The 17,623-nt window shown below is 41.5% G+C and overlaps 1 protein-coding gene across 1 annotated transcript in view; it reads right to left on the bottom strand.

Moving 5' to 3' along the window:
* Positions 1–4,627, bottom strand: part of atxn1a (ataxin 1a) — a 97,334-nt gene extending 92,707 nt beyond the window's left edge. The window contains exon 1 of the mRNA XM_031742342.2: positions 4,379–4,627. The gene's annotated coding sequence lies outside the window, so the exon portion shown is untranslated. The remainder of the gene's footprint in view (positions 1–4,378) is intronic.
* Positions 4,628–17,623: the final 12,996 nt, after the last annotated feature.

Here is a 17,623-nt window from a genome sequence, read left to right as displayed (position 1 = left end):
TATCCCACAGCAAATAACATTTTTTGGGTTACAGCAACAGACATGAAGGCGTTTAGTGACTATTCTGAGCATTGTGGCTAGTTAAGGCGGTTCTGGCACCTGATTTGGATGCTTGATGTTGGAAAACTACCAGAAGGCCAACTGGGAAAGGAACTGAAGGTCAGCGCAGGACCCACTGGAGAGATTAAGCTCAACTTTGACACGGGAGTAGCTGAGGATCCCAAGGGACAAACTGGAGAAAGTTGCGGGAACAGCACTGCCCGGAAGCAGTTCGCGCAATAGTCACAACCGTTTATTAACTGACTTGTCTTCATGGGCGCCAAGTGTAGCGGTAAACAACAGAACCCACACTAGGAGGCACACAGCGTCATCACAAGTCACAAGACTTTCGGCAAAATGAGACTGAAGTTGGAATACCACACATTAGTTTCGCTTTTAGATATTCTTAAACTCAACTTTCATTTTCACTCACTGCTTCTTTAGGTTGAGGCACCACAACTACACAGGCAGATCTAAGCGGCCGATAAGGATTTCGGTTCAGGTTGAAACACTTTTCCCACGTGAAGGCATGAAATGTATTTCAAATCGAAACTCAAGAGTCATACCACAATTTTAAAAAAGAAAATTTGCACCTATCGATACAAACAAATAGATTTGTTTTGGGGTTTTTTTTTGCTATGATTGTAGCCTCAAGTAGTCTCAAAAATCACGTGTAATTTATATAATAATTTTATTGTCTTTTTTGGCATAAAAATGCTGCCAATTAGGATTTACATTATATTTCTATGACAAATCCCAGTTTATTTATGGCATGTTTGCACTACATGTGGATCAGTGCAACTTGTCAAAATTTCTGTGCAACCAAATGTAAAGAGTAAGCATTTTGTTCCACATTATGGCTCAATAGAGAGACACAGAAACACGCAGACACCTGTTTCGCACATTTGTCGATCTATTTGACCCTCCCACCCATCATTCACTCAGAGTATTAAACCATTTCTGTCACTTATTCATTCAGGCGTGAAATCTCCACCCAATCATTACCTGGAAATGATCTCTCTCTTTATGTCTTTCTCACACTTTCACACAAACACGCTGTCACAAAATCTCCCGCTCACTTCCACACACATACGCGCGCGCACAGACACAGTTCCAAACACAAAGACGACACTTTAGCGTGATCTAGCAGATGTGTGTATTCATGTGTGTTTGACGGTGTGAGTCCGTGCACACATATGGCAAATGAGCCAAGCTCAGTTAAATGACTTGTGATTAGGACACATTGGCTTCTAATTGCCACTCATTACCATTTGAAAGTGAGTGGCGGCTCAAATCAAAGGCTATAGTAGCAGTGGTAAAGTGTGCGCATGTGTGCGTGTGTGGTGAGAGAGCGGCTGAAGCAGCACGCCTTATTCACAGCCGCATGACTTGTACAACAGTTTGGACTTCTGCTTCACGCTTTCCCTTACAAGAAAGGCAACGTTTTTTGGAGAAATGTGAAAAAAAAATATTCCGGAACTCAAACAAACTTAATCTAAAACTCCTTGAAATTCAACTAGCACAACAAAATCCAAGTTTACTTTTCAGCATCTCATGGTGACAGTCTTGGATTAGCACTGGGCAAATCGCTGCCACTCTACCTAAATCACTACAACAGCCTCTCCTTACCTCCCTATCTTCACTCTCTACCCTTTACATTAACACCTCCCTTCTGCTCAAGCATTCATAACGCATCTATCTCCCAGCCTGTTTTCACACCTGAACACCAGAGTCTGGAGAATCAGGTGAGCACACTGGCAGCAGTTGCTCATTTTCACAGGTAGCACACAGCAGGAGACAGACCCGTTCATAAGCCTTCTTACCACCAGAAACATTCTGCGTGGTTCGGGCAAAGCTGCTGCCTGTGGAACGTGCAGGAGACGGGACAAAAGGCAACCAGTTGCTCGCGCTGCACGCTGTCAGCCATCATACAGCGGTGGATATTTGCGTGCTAAAAATGCACCGCGGTGGATTAACATCTATAAAGCTTCAGTCATGAACAGTTCCTGGATGCCTCTAGTCGACCTCGCTAGCAGAGAAATTTATTTCCATTAAAAAGACCTTTCCATGGCATCCCACAGGGATTAACACCGGATCCCAATCACTTCATTATCCACATCCTTCCCATCATTATACATGAATCCATCCCTTGTTAAAGATTTGAAGCTCAGCTGTGTGTTTCCGAGTACCTCTTGGATACGACCCCTTCCTCTCTTCTCCAACCTGCTGTATTTAATACTAGTCACACATAAAAAATACATAATGGTTTCAGTATGGTTAATAAAGACTTAATGGCCATGTTGTTAAGTGCAAATACAACAGCCAATCACAAGCCACCAACTCAATGCGTTGATATGCGTGCTTAAAAGGGTCTGACCGAATACCAGTACCTAAAAAAATGGCTGGCCAGTGTCGGCTATGTATTTTTTTACAGAAGAGAGACAAAAGTCAAACTAGTGAGCATTTTTTCTTCACACTTTTCCTGCTGTCTTTCTGAATAAATAAACAATCCGAATTATTTATTATTAAACATTAAAAGGTATTAAAAAGTAACTCCACACTGATCTCTGAATACTTTTCCACACCATGTACCACATGAAGGTGTTTCTAAATGTGTGTTTCACTGCACTGAAACAAATGTTGGAAGAGCTTGTATATGGGATTTATGGCAACCACGGGATCAGATTTCTTTCAGTACTTGGATAACAACAATCATGGGCAGTGCAGATAAAATCTGAAACATGTGTTTACAGGCAAGAGTCAAAGCAAGCAAGGAATTTAATTAATGGGTCACTCATACATTTGTGCTCGCATCCTCCACGGAGGACAGAAGTACTTGAACTAGCGACAGCACTAATAGATATGTCCAACACCATAAAAGTACTAACACCGGAGCCGACGGGCTGCACTTACTCTATAGGTTCACTCTGCAAGTGTTTGCTAACACACAGTGGCTGCAAGTGAGTGAATTACAAGAACCATGGAATAAAACAGAAAGTGTGTTTGGTTTTTTTTTTTTACTGAAAGCTGCAGATTCAAATTTGTTGGTGTTGTAATATTTTCTATTTCTTTCAGTAACACATTTAAAAAGTAGCAAAACAAGTCTTTTAGATAGAAAGCAAGTTTAACCACGATCACAGCTATCTGCTGAGATATCTGTGTGTTGAAAGCACTCTATGGGGTGTCCAGTCATTCATTGCTTAAGGCTACAGGACGGGCTTCAAAGATGAGAAATGACATAATCAACAAGTAATGCAAACCCACTTCTGTTTTTTCGTGTTTTTCCTATAAATTGCACAGACATCATCAGAAAAGAGGAACACTTAAGCATGCAGCTGGTGGAAAGAAGTGCAGCTTTTTTCTTTCTTTTTCTTTTTTTAATCTTGAGCATTCACTTTGTCAATCAGTCTGCTGCCATTAGGAATGCTCGTTAAAAAATTATAGTGCGAGTGAAAGCATTGGCTACCACTTGGGACGCATAGCCTACCCTGCTCTGAGGTGTAAACAGAGTAAAAATAGCTTGCTATCACAGGCTTCCCTACAGTCCCGTTATATAATGGTCCATGCTAGGATGAATGACATCACGGGTAGTCCTGCAATCACAAACCGTATGTCCTTTACAACCAGCTGACAATGTAAAACACTGTGTAGTATTACGTGCGCAACAATAAATGCTTCCTACTAATCGAAACATGCAAAACACCTGCGGTTACGCTTTTTTTTAAATTGTAGAAATCATGTGGACTGTGGTTAGTAGTTCGCCTCCTTTCGTGTGGAGAAAACACTTCCGCGATAGTGAAACGTAGATTTTAAAAAAAATGTAACGCTTTCCCGTGACAGTCCCTGTCAGTAAGGCAAGAGTTCAGAAGAAGACGTATGCGGCCCGAAGCGACATTATTCGGACATGTCCGACAAAGAAATAGTCTGCAAAGAGGAAATGTTTTGAGCCGAGGTCGAGTGGCGCAGTTACTGGAAGTACAGCGCCTGCCCGACTCCCAACTCACCCGGCGGACGCGCTCCTCGCTCGGTCAGAATCCAGCCGAACCTCCGCCCCTCTTTCGTCCCATTTAAACAACACTTTGCGTTCACGTTCCCAAATGACAAGTATACCCACCCACAGCCCGCGTGGCCGTGTACTGTGTGGTCACTTAAAAATAGGTCAGAGTGCGAAGTAAACATTTTCTAAGGCTTTGAAGTAAACCAGAGCTTCAGCGCCACCCTTCCCAGTTCTTCCAGCCATTTTTTTAATTTAGCCAGCTCCAAAAGAGAAGAGTGACAACGTGAAAGCGGTGACAGGTTGGCGAAAGCGGCTCTGTGGAAATAGTTTTGTGCGACTTACTGCGGGGTGTAGCGGGCTGCTGAGTTTGTGTCTCTCCTTGTTGCCAGGGCTCCCCTGCTCTGCTCCAGCGCTGACGGTGGAAAGCGTCTCCCCTCCTAATGATGTCTGCAGCGCTCGGCTAATAGCTCTCTGCCCCCACCTTCAGAGAGAGAGAGAGAGAGAGCGAGGGAGGGAGGGCGAGAGAGAAGTTCAAAACTGGAGCAGTTTGTAAACTACTCATGCAAAAATATGAGAGCTCGGAGCACAGAAAGCAGTCACAGAGATACAAGAGAGGTTCGCTGACAGTGCCAGAGTGTGGGAATACACAGTATTCCTATATTGGCACGATTGTTTTACTCACAGTGGAGATTGGGCTGCTTTTTCAGGAGCAAATGCAAAAGCGCGCTGTGGGAGAGGAAGAATGGTTAATATTAATATTATTATTTCTTTTTAACTCAGCCTCACTCAAAAAGTGGCTTCTCAGCAGTGTAAACACTTTATCTACAATACAACCCTGCACAGCTCAACACTGAGTTTATATAACTCAAGTAAAATTCTGAGGCATTTATACTTAAAGCTTAAAATAGGGGGGGGGGGGTCTCGACAAATATGGATCTATTAATCAATATTTCCGTGTCAAAATGATCCCACACTGCTTCAATAATGTTGACTGATCGTCCTCCATTGTTTGTTTTTTCTAACCAGGTATGTATTTATTGCATTGGCAGTGTGTTTGGGATCACTGTCATGATGAGAAATGAAGCTGTTGCCAACCAGCTGATTTTCAAATGGTATTGCTTGGTGGAATAAAATCTGATGGCACTTTCCCTTCTCTCAGAATGACTCCGTGACAGCCTCCCGTCCACGGAGACCATTTCTGATGAGGCTTTAGTGAACAGTAAATGGATCAGCTGAAGGGCCCATTCCTTAAGGACAGACTGTTCATCTGCTGTAGATTGTTTTTAGGCCTGACACTTCTTCTTTTGTCCACCGCCTGTCCAGTTTCCTCAGATTTCTTTCAAGGACACAGTGCACACCATTTCAAGACATGCCAGATTTTCAGCAAATAGCTCTTCGAGGTGTAAAAATACTGTTTCCTGTCTGTCACACTTTGTTAGCTTAGGTATTTTTCATAGATTCAACAAAAGAAATGGGAACAAATTATGTGTTTTTCCAGCAGCCTGCTAGTAACAAAGTGCCTAGAGACAGAATTTAACGTTTAATTCATAGGTCAGTGTTAAGTGCATACAAGGACTGAAAATGAGTAAAAACAAAAAAGCAGCCAATATCTAATGTGGCTCATAACTTTTGCACAGCGCTGGCCAAAAACATTTTTACAAAGTCGTAGTGGCCTTGACCTTTTCCACCTAAAGCTAATCCTTTCATCCCTCAGTGCATGTGAACTTCTGTGCCAGACGTCCAGAGACACCGCCTTCACATAGAGAGGAAGGACAGATGGACAGCCAGAAAACAGGATGCCTCGTAGCATAGCTGTCACCAGCAAGGAGGCATAACGAGTCATAAAGTAGATCCACCTCCACTGGCTAAAATATCAAAAGGCTGCAGGTCACTGCTTCAACCATTTAAATCTAATAATATCATATGTATTATGTAAAACATATGTAATTATAATGTGACTCATTGTGTACTTTTCCTGTGCTTTTGGTTAGTATATTGGTACATCTGTGTATTATGTAATCTAGTGTTACTAATTTGAATAGATGATATTTTTTATTAGCCCATGCAGGGGAACAAAAGTGTCACAGCAGCAAAACAAAGTATATAAAGTGTGATAAATGAAGAAGAGAACATAAAAGTTAATGAATATTATCTGAACACAAGCCACAAAGCATATTAGGAGTCTGAATGAATAAATATAACACGCAGCACGCCTGTGGATCCTGGATGCAATTTAGCAAAAACTCAAGATTCACTTCAGATATTTGTTCTTATTGTTTATGCTACGAGGTCAGTCCTGTTTTCAGTGTGACTTGCTGCAAAAAAACATGTCATCCTTGGATTTGACTGCACCGGGAAACTTCTGCTTTTTCTCAGAAGAGAAGAAGGTCATGGTATGTTTTTTTTTTAAAGCCAGAGAGTTCAGGATCTGTTCAGCTGAAGGCAGTCACTGACAGTCAGCTGACAGTGACATGATGGAACATCTCAGCTGCCGACAGCGACTGTTTTCACATACACACGCATAGCTACAAACATAAACACAATGATGGAGTGATGCTAGAAAACATGCTTATGAAAGATGTTTATGCACTCGTGTCCTGATTAACTCTAATTCACTTTAAGGGGGCTAAATTCAATTCGCTCTAGTTCAAAGTTAATTATTATCAGTTATAATTATGCATAAAGCATGTGTCAAATAAGCACAAAAACTAAGCTGTGCCACTGAAATAAGCTATCAAGATAAAAGAAATAAACACCCGCTTAACCCTCTCCTCTTTTTTGTGTTTTTATTATCTTGACCTCTGTGACCTCTCCCAGATTTCCAATGTGACAACAAGTGCCTTTGCCTCTTCGTCAGAGGAGAATGCAACCTGACACTGCCCGAGAGCCGAAGGGTGCACGAGGCTGCGGAGTGACAGACGATCAGGGATCTGTCCCACTCCCTGCGAGTCACTCAATAAGTGGCCTATTGTCCAGCACTCTATTGTGCTCTTGTCACATGCATCCCAAACAAAGAGACAGAGAGGTAGGTTGCCCTGTGTGCTAGAGGGCTAGCATTACATTCATGAAGAGATGCGGCGAGTTGCTGAATGGACTTTGATATTTAAGTGTAGGCAGGGAATGAAGAGCTTCATTTAAAAAAAAATTAAAAAAAACATTTAATATCCAGACCACATGTGTGCCATTTGATCCTGGAAGCCCTCGTAGTCCAAGTAGTGAGGGAAATAGTGCACTAACATGCAGAAGGCCATCAAAACTGTGGAAGGGATCTGCAACTTTGAGACATAAAGGAGACTTAAATACGTTGAGATTTGACTGATTGTTGTCATTACTACATCAGCCAGATGTGTGATATGTTCACTTTTGTGCTAACCTACCACCCATAATGCACCTCGTAGTTTCAGTTTCACGCCGTGTTGCTAAAATAGAACTTCCTATAATAACAAATGTGTAAGGCCAGAGTCAAGCGGAAGCAGTAAGTTGACCACACGTTTCAAAATAGATCACCAGTTTAATAAAAATACTTCCTCAGTGTCTCTCGAGCTCACAGGCCTGCACATACGCAAGCATGTACTTGCACCTTCTTGTTCCCCTCTGCATGTACTCACAGGTTCACACCTACTCGCTCTTACAACGTGCCGATGTAATCTTTACATATAGGATGCTAAACGTCTTCTGCAGACAGTTCAGCAGCCCTCTGTTTGACATTGCCTCCCTTTGAATGGTTTGCACCGTTCAGAGCACAACGTGACTCCATAGCAGTGTGTGTGTAGTGCAGGGCCATAGCGTGCTTGAGGAATAAAACAAAAACTACTCCCATGGGAGGAGCAGATTCTTCGAGGGTTGGGTTCCTCCCTAGAGATGTACCTGTGTTCTTTGTAGGAGGTGTGAACAGTATACACTCGGGTACAATGAAGTGTGCCAGGTGGGGCGTGTATGGAAACAGCCCTTGAACATAGAGAGTGACATCCTTAGTACCTGCATAGTAAATGAGTCATACATAAAAATAATAAGCTTTAACGTATTTCAGCTCCAAAACAGACAGAAGTATCCACAAATAAGGGATTTGACAGTTTATCTGGCAGATAAATAAATAACACTCTGAGCTTAAAGCAGGCACCAAGGGAGATATATATAATTAATCATCACCAGTCTTTGAAGGCAGCTTTACAGCAATTTTCAAAGATTTTAATGGTCACGGACATTTCTTTTTTTGGACAGCAGAGAGTGACAGAGAAGCAGCGTGTCTGAAGTGCATGCTACTTTACACACTACAATCACCTATCGAGGGCTGCAGCTCTTCAGGCATCGTGGTATTGCATTTTCCTTATTTGTGTATGTGGACCTCTGCATCGTCGTGTCAGCTCTTCACATTCTCTGCAAAAAACCAATACAGACTTTTTTTTAGCAGAACAGCAGCGCTCCTCCTGTATGCTCTGAAAGCAGCTGTCACTTCAGATTTCAAGGCTGCGCTCTGTCCAAGTCCCCTCTCTGTGCACAGAGGGGAGGTGGTGTGTTTCATAGCTACTCACAGCTCCCCCCATTGTTCAAATGTGGAAGTGGTTATTGGTTTACAGTGTTTCCCTACATGCTGTCATGTCACATACTGCAGCATACAGCTGCGTAAATGCAGAATTATCCACAGCTTTGCTTGTAATTACACAAAATAAACACCTTTTAGACAATTTTGCTTTGTAACTTGTAAACTGGTTCCTGCATTTTTTCAAACACATCCCACAATCCTGGTTAGGAGTTAGCTAAGATCCTCCTTCATATTCACTTCCATTATTGCAATCATTTTTACATTACTTTAATGAAGTGTTGTGGAGTCTGGAAAATAATTATTTGATCCCCTGCTAAATTTCTAAGTTTGCTTACTTACAACAAAATGAACAGTCTCTAATCAACCAAAAATCCAGAAAACAGACATGACATAAAAGGTTTGTCATTGAGTGAAAAAGTATTTGATCCACTACAACACTGCCAGAATTCTGGCTCCCACAGACTGACTAGCAGTCAGTTACAGATACTCCCAATTTCAACCCATTACATGTATAAAGCAGGCTTGTCCACATTGTGGATTTCTTCCACTCAAACCTCTCCACCACCATGGAGAGGACCAAAGACCTGTTAAAGGACATCAGGGAGAAGATATCACACCTAGACAAGGCTTGAACGGGCTACAAGACCATCAGCAAGGAGCTTGTTGAGAAGGTGACAACTGTCGGTGCGATGTAAGAGATGTAAGAAGTATAAAATGAATCAGTCACCGTTGATTTGGAGCTCCATGCAAGATCTCGCTTCATGGGATGGTCATGAGAAAGGTGGTGTGTTAGGCCAAAAATGCAGCTGGCACCACAGTCACCAAGAACACCATCAGTAACAGGCTACCCCATTACAGTGGGGAACTAATTACCCAGTATTTATCCTTTTATTATAGCTCTTATACTTAAATGCTAAATAATTAAACCCTTTATTCATCCATCAGATACTGTGAGTTAGCTAGCTACATGTTTTAACTTCTGTCTAATCAGTAACTTTACCCACTATTGTAACTCAGGTTATTTTTAACTTCTCTAGTCTTCTTTGTTGTGTCAGTATCTCACATGCATGTAGGCGCATTTAGGCATGTAGACATGATCAAGATAAAATGTTCCAGTTCAAACTGAGCATCAGAATGAGGCTGGAAGGTGATTATTGGGTGAAAATGCCTTGTTGTTGCTGGCACAGGTCAGAGGAGAATGAGCAGACTTCTTTGAGCTGAGAGGAAGGCAGCAGCAACTCACACAACCACTTGTTACAACCGAGGTATGCAGAAGAGCGTCTCTAAATTCACACATGTGGAAACTGAGGCGGTAGTGTGCACCAAAATCGGACACCAGAAGATCGGTCTGGTCTGCCTGGTCTGATGAGTCTCAATTTCTGCCATGACATTCAGACGGTGAGGTCAGAACAGCGTGGAGTAAACAACATGAAAGCATGGATCCATCCTGCCTTGTATCCACCGCTCAGGCTGCTGCTTGTGGTGTAACGATGCAGAGGATATTTTTATGGTGCACTTTTGGCCCTTTAGTGTCATTAACCAGATTTGATCTGGACTCAAATGCAGACAGTAAAAGTAAAAGCTCAGATTTATTTTGTTCACTGATGTTTCTCAGTCAATCAAGACTAAAATGTCATATTCTAGGCAGGGAGGTGAATAAACAGAGCCTGTTCCAGAATCACTTTCCTTCAACAGTTTCTTTCTCCCCGCAGGTCTGCTGTCTTCCACAGATTTCCCTTTTCCACACTGGTGTTTCCCCACAAATCCACAATGACTGGAAGCATCTTCTCCAAAGAGACATAGGTAAGTCCGAATCAGAGACAGCTTTTTTTTTTTTTAAACTGACTGAGGAGCCAGAGTACACTGCCACAGTAGATACAACAATCTGGGAGGAACTGACAGAATTCTTCAGGTTTAAGTAGTGGGTGAGTAATCAGAATACACACAGGTGAGTGGTTATGAAACTGCTTCCAGGTGCACAGACAGGAAAAAGATGAGTGATGCAGGAGAAGGCTCTGCTTCTGAAACACACAAGCAGAATTACAACCACACACACACACACACACACACACACACACACACACACACACACACACACACACACACACACACACACACACACACACACACACACACAGGAGAGAAAGTCAAAGTAGCAGAATGGCACAGGAGGACAAGGACATAACACTTAGTAAGATCATAGCCTATCAGAGTAACGCTGCTCATCCTGCTGCTTCAAATCTCAAACTGGTTTCTTGACCATTCGCATAACATTTGAGAACCCACTGTGCTCACACATCCTCCACAATCACCAGTTCCCAGTCAAATAGAGAACCTTTGGGAATTAGTGCAACAGGAGATTCCCATCATGCATGTGCTTCCCAGATATCTGCAGCAACTGTGTGATGCTATCATGTTAATATAGACCAAAATCTCTGAGGAATGTTTCCAGCACCTTGTTGATTCTGTGCTGTGAAGAATTATGGAAGCTCTGAAGGCAAAAGGTGAACTAAAAAAATACACATGCATCAATATATTTAGCTGCTTCGGCATTTCTCCCGATTTGTCATATAGTTTTCTACAGCAATGCATTTATGCATCTTATGATATCTTCACTGAATTCAGAATCTCGGGAAACTGAAATCATGATTCGACGTCTTTTAAATCGGTGCGTAACCTTTCAAATCTCACTAAAGTGCCGTCATTTTCTCACCACCTCCCCAGCAACCAAATTACACAGGCTTAAAGTCGCCCTTGCAAGTGTAATCCTACAGTGAAAGCCTGCTATCGGCTAACCTGCTCTCACTCACCTTCCCTATTCCGCAACAAGGGAGAAGGAAAGCGGGGAGGATTAGGATGCAAAGAGAGTTCCCTAATCTGTGTATTAACAGCAACCAATTGAGTCGGGCTGTCTCGGGGAGGCAGAATTTGGGAAGTAATCTAAAAGTGTCTCATTGTGATGTGTATAAAAACCCCGCAGTCTTAATTGGAAAGGAGAAACTCTGATACACCTAAATGTCTCGTGTACACACTGTTGCTGTCAGCATTGCACCAGATCAGCAGTAACATTACACTTTGCCTTTGATAAAACGTAAATAAAGCTTGAAAGAGAGGCGCAGAACAATGAGATCCGTGAGCGCCGATGTATGTGTGAGTCTGTGTGTGTGTGTCTTACAGCCAAGCTCCATCTGTATGAAAAAATAATTGGCTCTTAGTTCTGGACCTAGAACTTATTATTAGACTGCTGCCTTTGTAGATGAAACTGCAAATTTAGAGGGGCACAGAATGTTTTTCTTATTATTACACAGATTCCGAATGGCTGCTTCACCCTTTGAGCCCCTGGCTTTCTGCACACAATCATGTTGATTGTGTTATTTAATTTCACTTTCACCTTTATCGTAATTTCTTTTTCTGTAGAAGACCTTTTTTTTTTCTAAAAGATTCAACTTTCTGTCCCCAAAACAAACAAACAAAAAAATACAAGCACTTTCTTTTTTTCTTTCTAATATGTCCGAGGCACTCTCCTCCTGCTAAGCAGTCACTTTAATAATTGACCGGGCAAGGGGATGCAATCACACAAACGCACACACAGGTTCACACGTGCGCATACACAGGTGAGTGATGCGGGGACAGGTCTCTACAGTACACGGCCACTAACTCTGGGGTCAGAGTGGAGTCAGCTGGATAATGGATGAGCTTGAAAGAGGCAGCTGACAAATCTGTAGCACTCCCCTTACACCCTGTCTATCTGCCCGGGTGCATGATTTTTCCTTTTTGTGCGTGTTTGACAGTATGACTGTGTCGGAGGAACAGAGAGAAAAACTGACAGTCTGATGAGCCACGTTTGGCGACACAAGTGAGCGGGAGAAAGACTGGGAGGCGAAAAATAGAGCAGAATGTCCTTTTGATTTATTGTGATGGCGGCATCTGAGGGCATCGAGAAATTCCTCTTAAACTTAGATGATTGCACATTAAACTTTGGCCCAGATTTTTTTTTTTTGAATACAGCAGCCTTGCTAAGAAGAGCGGTATTAACAGCATGATCAGTCAAGTGAAAAGAATACATGGGAGATACGCTTACTGGACACTTTTTTTAGTTAGACCCTGCTAATACTCCTTCACTTCTTCAAGGCCAAATTCTGAAAAGAAACTGAGACTCAATTTTTTTCCATCTTCTGGTGTCTAATTTTGGTGAGCCTGTGTGAATCGTAGACTCAGTTTACTATTCTTATCTGAATGGAGGGACCTGGTGTGGTCTTGTGCTGCTGTAGACCAGCTGCTCCTCATAAATGCGCTTCTTCATAGCTTAAGTGAGAAGAGGCTGATTGTTACTTTCCTTTCCTATCAGCTTAAAGCATTTAGAGGCATTTTCACCCAGAGAACTGCTGCTCTCCTTTTCAGGCCATTCTCTGTAAACTCTAGAGTGGGATGTGTGAGAAAATCTCAGTAAATCAGCAGTTTCTGGAATAATCAAACCAACCAAAACAATGCTGCGTGCTTAAATTCACTGGCTAATTGGCTGATTGGATATTTTGTTCAACAAGTACCTAATAAAGTGGCCGGTGGGTGCATGTGTTTGTTCATTTTTTACTAGTAGATGAGAGGAAGATGCCATGCTCAGCAGAGAGTGGGGAAATCAAGCATCAAGTCTGGAGGCAAGGAGAAACAGCCGACAAGCCTCCACCCATCAGCACCTATAAAGCTAGCTAGTTAACTTAATACCATTCTGATACAGAGTATCTTAAAATGTAGCATATTGACCTTTTCCAGTGTGTGGATTTGAATGTTTGAATGCTCCCTAATTTATTTATTTATTTATGTTTTTTTAAATTCTTCAGATTGTAATTTGATGGTCAGACAAAACAACAAAACAAGCTACATTTATCCCTTGAAAAAGACTTTTTTTTCCCTTCAAGTCATTACTGAAAACAAAAATCTAAAGATCAAGTTCTGGATTTAGATTTTTCCAAATCTCGTTAGAGGACAAAGTGGAGCAGTAGGACAGGAGACATCTGTCAATGCACTGTCTTCCAACAGTCATTGATTACAGCGAGTCACGGTCATTGATCAATACTCCTTCTGTGCCTTCAGCCTCTGACCACAATCTTTAGCATCTGTATATTGAGGTTAGGGCTGCTTTTTCACACGTCTCTCAGGCGCCTCGGAGCACAGGCTTTTTCCATGTATACACATTCAGTGTTATTTTCACCATCAGTCTGCTGATAAAATAACACAGATGTTTTAGGGTGTTTCATTGTTATGAGAAAAATAGTGCAGATCGCACATTTGATGACATACATAAGCCCCACTGTGTATCCAGGACTGACATTATTACCACTGTGATATCAAAACAGAATAAAAATCTTATGTACAGGGAGGATTTTCTGAAGTATTTCTTCATCAAAAACAGAAGTTAACGCTCTATATTTGTTTTTTCCCCTTTAATTTTTTTGCATAGATTGAACAAGGAAGTTATAATGTATTAATAATGCATTAGTACTGGTGAATTTTGTTAACAGAGTCAGGGTAATGAGAGGGGTGCTGATCTTCTCTTAGTTTCTCTGAAAGGGAATGAGCATATTTTCCAAATGTTGTCTTATAATAAAAGTGTCATCCTGCATTGTACATACTAGGGTTGGATTTCCCCAAAGTTTGCTTAATCAGTTCTTTCTAATTATACTCTCTCATGTGAACCACTTTGATTTCACTTGCAAGTGGAAAAGGTTTAAAGTTCTCAATGCGATCAAGACGCTCACAGCGGTCGTCTAATTCAATAACGAGTGTGTAAATTCTTTACTGTGATGCAAACTTCTAAAAAAGAAAGCAGACCTCATCTCCTCTGTAATCTCTCTCGCCGTTTCATTTTTGCCTCCAAAGTTAACTGACTGCTCTGCTCTTACAGTGTAATTGAACATGAGCATCCACAAGGCCAGATCGTCTAGACGCTCGATTTCAAAGGCCTTTTAAAAACTTGAATCAATAAAGTTGCCGTCTTATCAACGCACAGCTTCCCTAGACGTCTGGCCACAAGAGGCCTCGTAACGTTGAGCTTGCACAAACGCTAAAACCCTGTCGATTATTGGTTACCACTGTGCCTCTCTGCATGTGCAGTCATCAAAATAAGTGAAGAAGAGCCTTCTCAGTGAGAAACTCTCATCATTTTATGTGATTACATTGCTTACACTTACTGAACAGTGTTGATTTATGTGCAGTCAATGTGGGCGAAATGTAAAGAATTATTTTGAGTGGCAATGATATTTCCCAGTGTTTTGAATGCTTCACTTGAATGTGACATCTCAAAACCCCAAAGTTTTATAGATTTGGCAAACAGTGAACTGGAGGCTTATCATCAAGAGGCTCAGCTGGTAAGAGACAAGGTTGGGACACAAGCTTTGAAATACAATAAGCTGGTGTTTGTCACAGAAACGGCTGATCAAGCTCCAAAAAAGTCAAACAATGAAGTTCTGGGAAGGTAAAAGAAGTCAAACAAACAAAGGCCACTCGGGCCTAGCTATTAATTAATAATGGTTACATGGTTGATTGATCAATTTTGTCTGCACTGAGTTGGTTTTATTCCCCTATTTACCATCTCTACCTTCATTACGTCTGTTTCCTTTTTTCTTTTTTTTGCCTTTATTTGTTTTTATAATGTTGGCGTTATTCACTAAATTGTTTTGTTTTAGGTTATTTTTAAGATCTAGCCAGGGACTATGGATGAAAATTAGCCAACCGCTAACTCTGGTGCATTTCCAGCATAGTTTATTAATGATCATTACCCCTGTAAAAAATAAAAGAAATCAAATTAAGTAAATAAAACACTTACAACTATCTAAGACAATATCTGTCAATGACACAGAGACACACGGCAGAAACCAACACAACTTATCTAATACCACAAAAAAACAAAAAAAACAAGTAGCCTAACAGTTACTTTAACTTATCACTGCCAAATAAACTAAACAATATACTTAAGGTAACTGATTCCAGGTACAGTCTACTTGTCATCAGCTCAGAAACAAAATGGATATTAAAAAAACAGAGAAAGAAGTACAAGATTAAATAATGTAACAGCAATGACTGGACAAAAGTGAACTGTTAATGCATGCCTCAAAGCACGCTAACGTATTTTTGATAAATATGTTTACAGATTGTGTGTAGAAGTGTAAAAGTGTAAATCAAAACTGCCTTGTTGTTTTGTCTGGTTACTAACTTTGTAGTAGCAGCCCTGATACAGCCATGTACAGCTACCATTTTCCATACGTAATGTCATATAACTTGTTTTGTTGTATGCGGGTGAGTGTCAACAATTTGCAACCACACCTTGCTTGAGTATTCGTCTTAGTATCACATCTGTCATTTAGTTTAAATGCGTTAAGAAAAAGAAACTGTTTGCTAGGCATTTTCCTGACCACTCAATGTTCACATCAGTTTCTCTTTGTAGTGTCGTGTGAAAGAAAAGAAGATTTTCCCAGGACCGCATAGAATCCTGTGAAAAACTAAGTACACTCTATGGTTCAGAAGCTTGTAGAACCACCTTTAGCAGCAGTAACTTGTAAAGATTGTTCCTGAATGACTTTCTCTTGACCCTGTCTCTCTTCTTTCCAGCATTGCTTTAGTTCATTGAGGTTTGCGGGTATTCTATTATGCATATCCCTCTTAAGATCCGTGGACTTTGACTGGACCATCGCTACACCTTTGTTTTCACTCATTCTGTCGTAGATGTGATGTTGTGCTTGGCAGCATTCTCCAGTTGCATGACTCAGTTTTAGCTCTCCGCCTCACTTTGGTATACAGAGGCGTTCACGGTTAAGTCAATGACTGCAAGGTGCCCAAGTCCTGTGACTGCAGAACAAGCCCAAAGACTGAGGCCTGCAGAGTCTGAGATGCAGCTCTTGGGTTTTCTGCAGTGTTTTTTCTAAACAATGCAGAGTCTGACCTTGGGGTGAATTTGCTTGGACGTCCACTCCTGGGAAGATTGTGGCACAACACTGACCTCATTTGGCTTCAGACCTGCAAACTGCCAAAAGTTCTAACTTAGATTAATTAGAAAGCGACAAGAAATTCATGTAGCAGTTCAAATGGTTGTCAGCTTATTAGGAATGACGGTTACTCTTTAGCTGTAGCTCTCCTGCTCTTTATTTCATCGGATTTGTAGAATTTCATCTATGCATGCTTGTTTAAATGTACCTCTTGGAATTTCATTATTACATTACACATTTCTTCTCTGCTCATAAAATCCGCAGCACAGACTTTATTTGATATAACGCTCAAAGTAGCAGCGTGTACTTTGCCTTACAAATGCCCCCACAACTCAACAAAAGTCTTTACTCACTGTCGTTCCAAACAGCACGTCTCTTTGAGTCATGTATTGCAGCTGATGGTTCCCCCCCTGTGTGCGTGAGTGCACGTGTGCGTGCGTGCGCTGAGGCATATGATTCATTTACAGTGGAAAACGCTGTGTTTTCCGAATACTATAAATACCTCCGTCAGTGAACTCCGAACATGGATAAATTATTTCACAACTGGGGCAGAAGCACATTACACCACTGCCATGCTGTGCAAGATGTGTGTGCAAATTAAAAAGGACACAGTATTATGGATAATGGAGGATACACAACCAATCCTATGGCCGGGCACCGGCAGCTAAGGAAGAAGCATTTGGAGAGAAAGTCCTAGCCGCAAGCTCTGATAACAAGAGAGTCAATTTAGAAGGAAATGTTAACAATAGCTTCATTGGAAGCTGATACCTTCAGCACGCCCTTGTTCTAGCTGAACTGGATATTATTATTAAGTACTGCATGTAGTACTTAATGAACCCCAGCAGTTAAATAACGCAGCAGAGTGTTGACCTGTGCACTATGTTGTGTCTGTTCTTTGCACGTGTGCTAGCCTGCTGCTATTAATAGCAGACCTCAGTAGCCGACCCTGCATTAGCACATGTTGTCAGTCATCACGCCAGATTATGACCTATCAGACGCTGCCATCTGTGAGAGGAGGGTGGGGTTTTCAGCTAACTAACTTGGAGACTGGCAGGGATACATAAC

This window comes from Oreochromis aureus, linkage group 22 (assembly GCF_013358895.1).
Source record: "Oreochromis aureus strain Israel breed Guangdong linkage group 22, ZZ_aureus, whole genome shotgun sequence".
In the NCBI taxonomy this organism is placed as follows: domain Eukaryota; kingdom Metazoa; phylum Chordata; class Actinopteri; order Cichliformes; family Cichlidae; genus Oreochromis; species Oreochromis aureus.
Note: the sequence above shows the minus strand (reverse complement) of the source record. Positions and strands in the feature narration are given on the sequence as shown.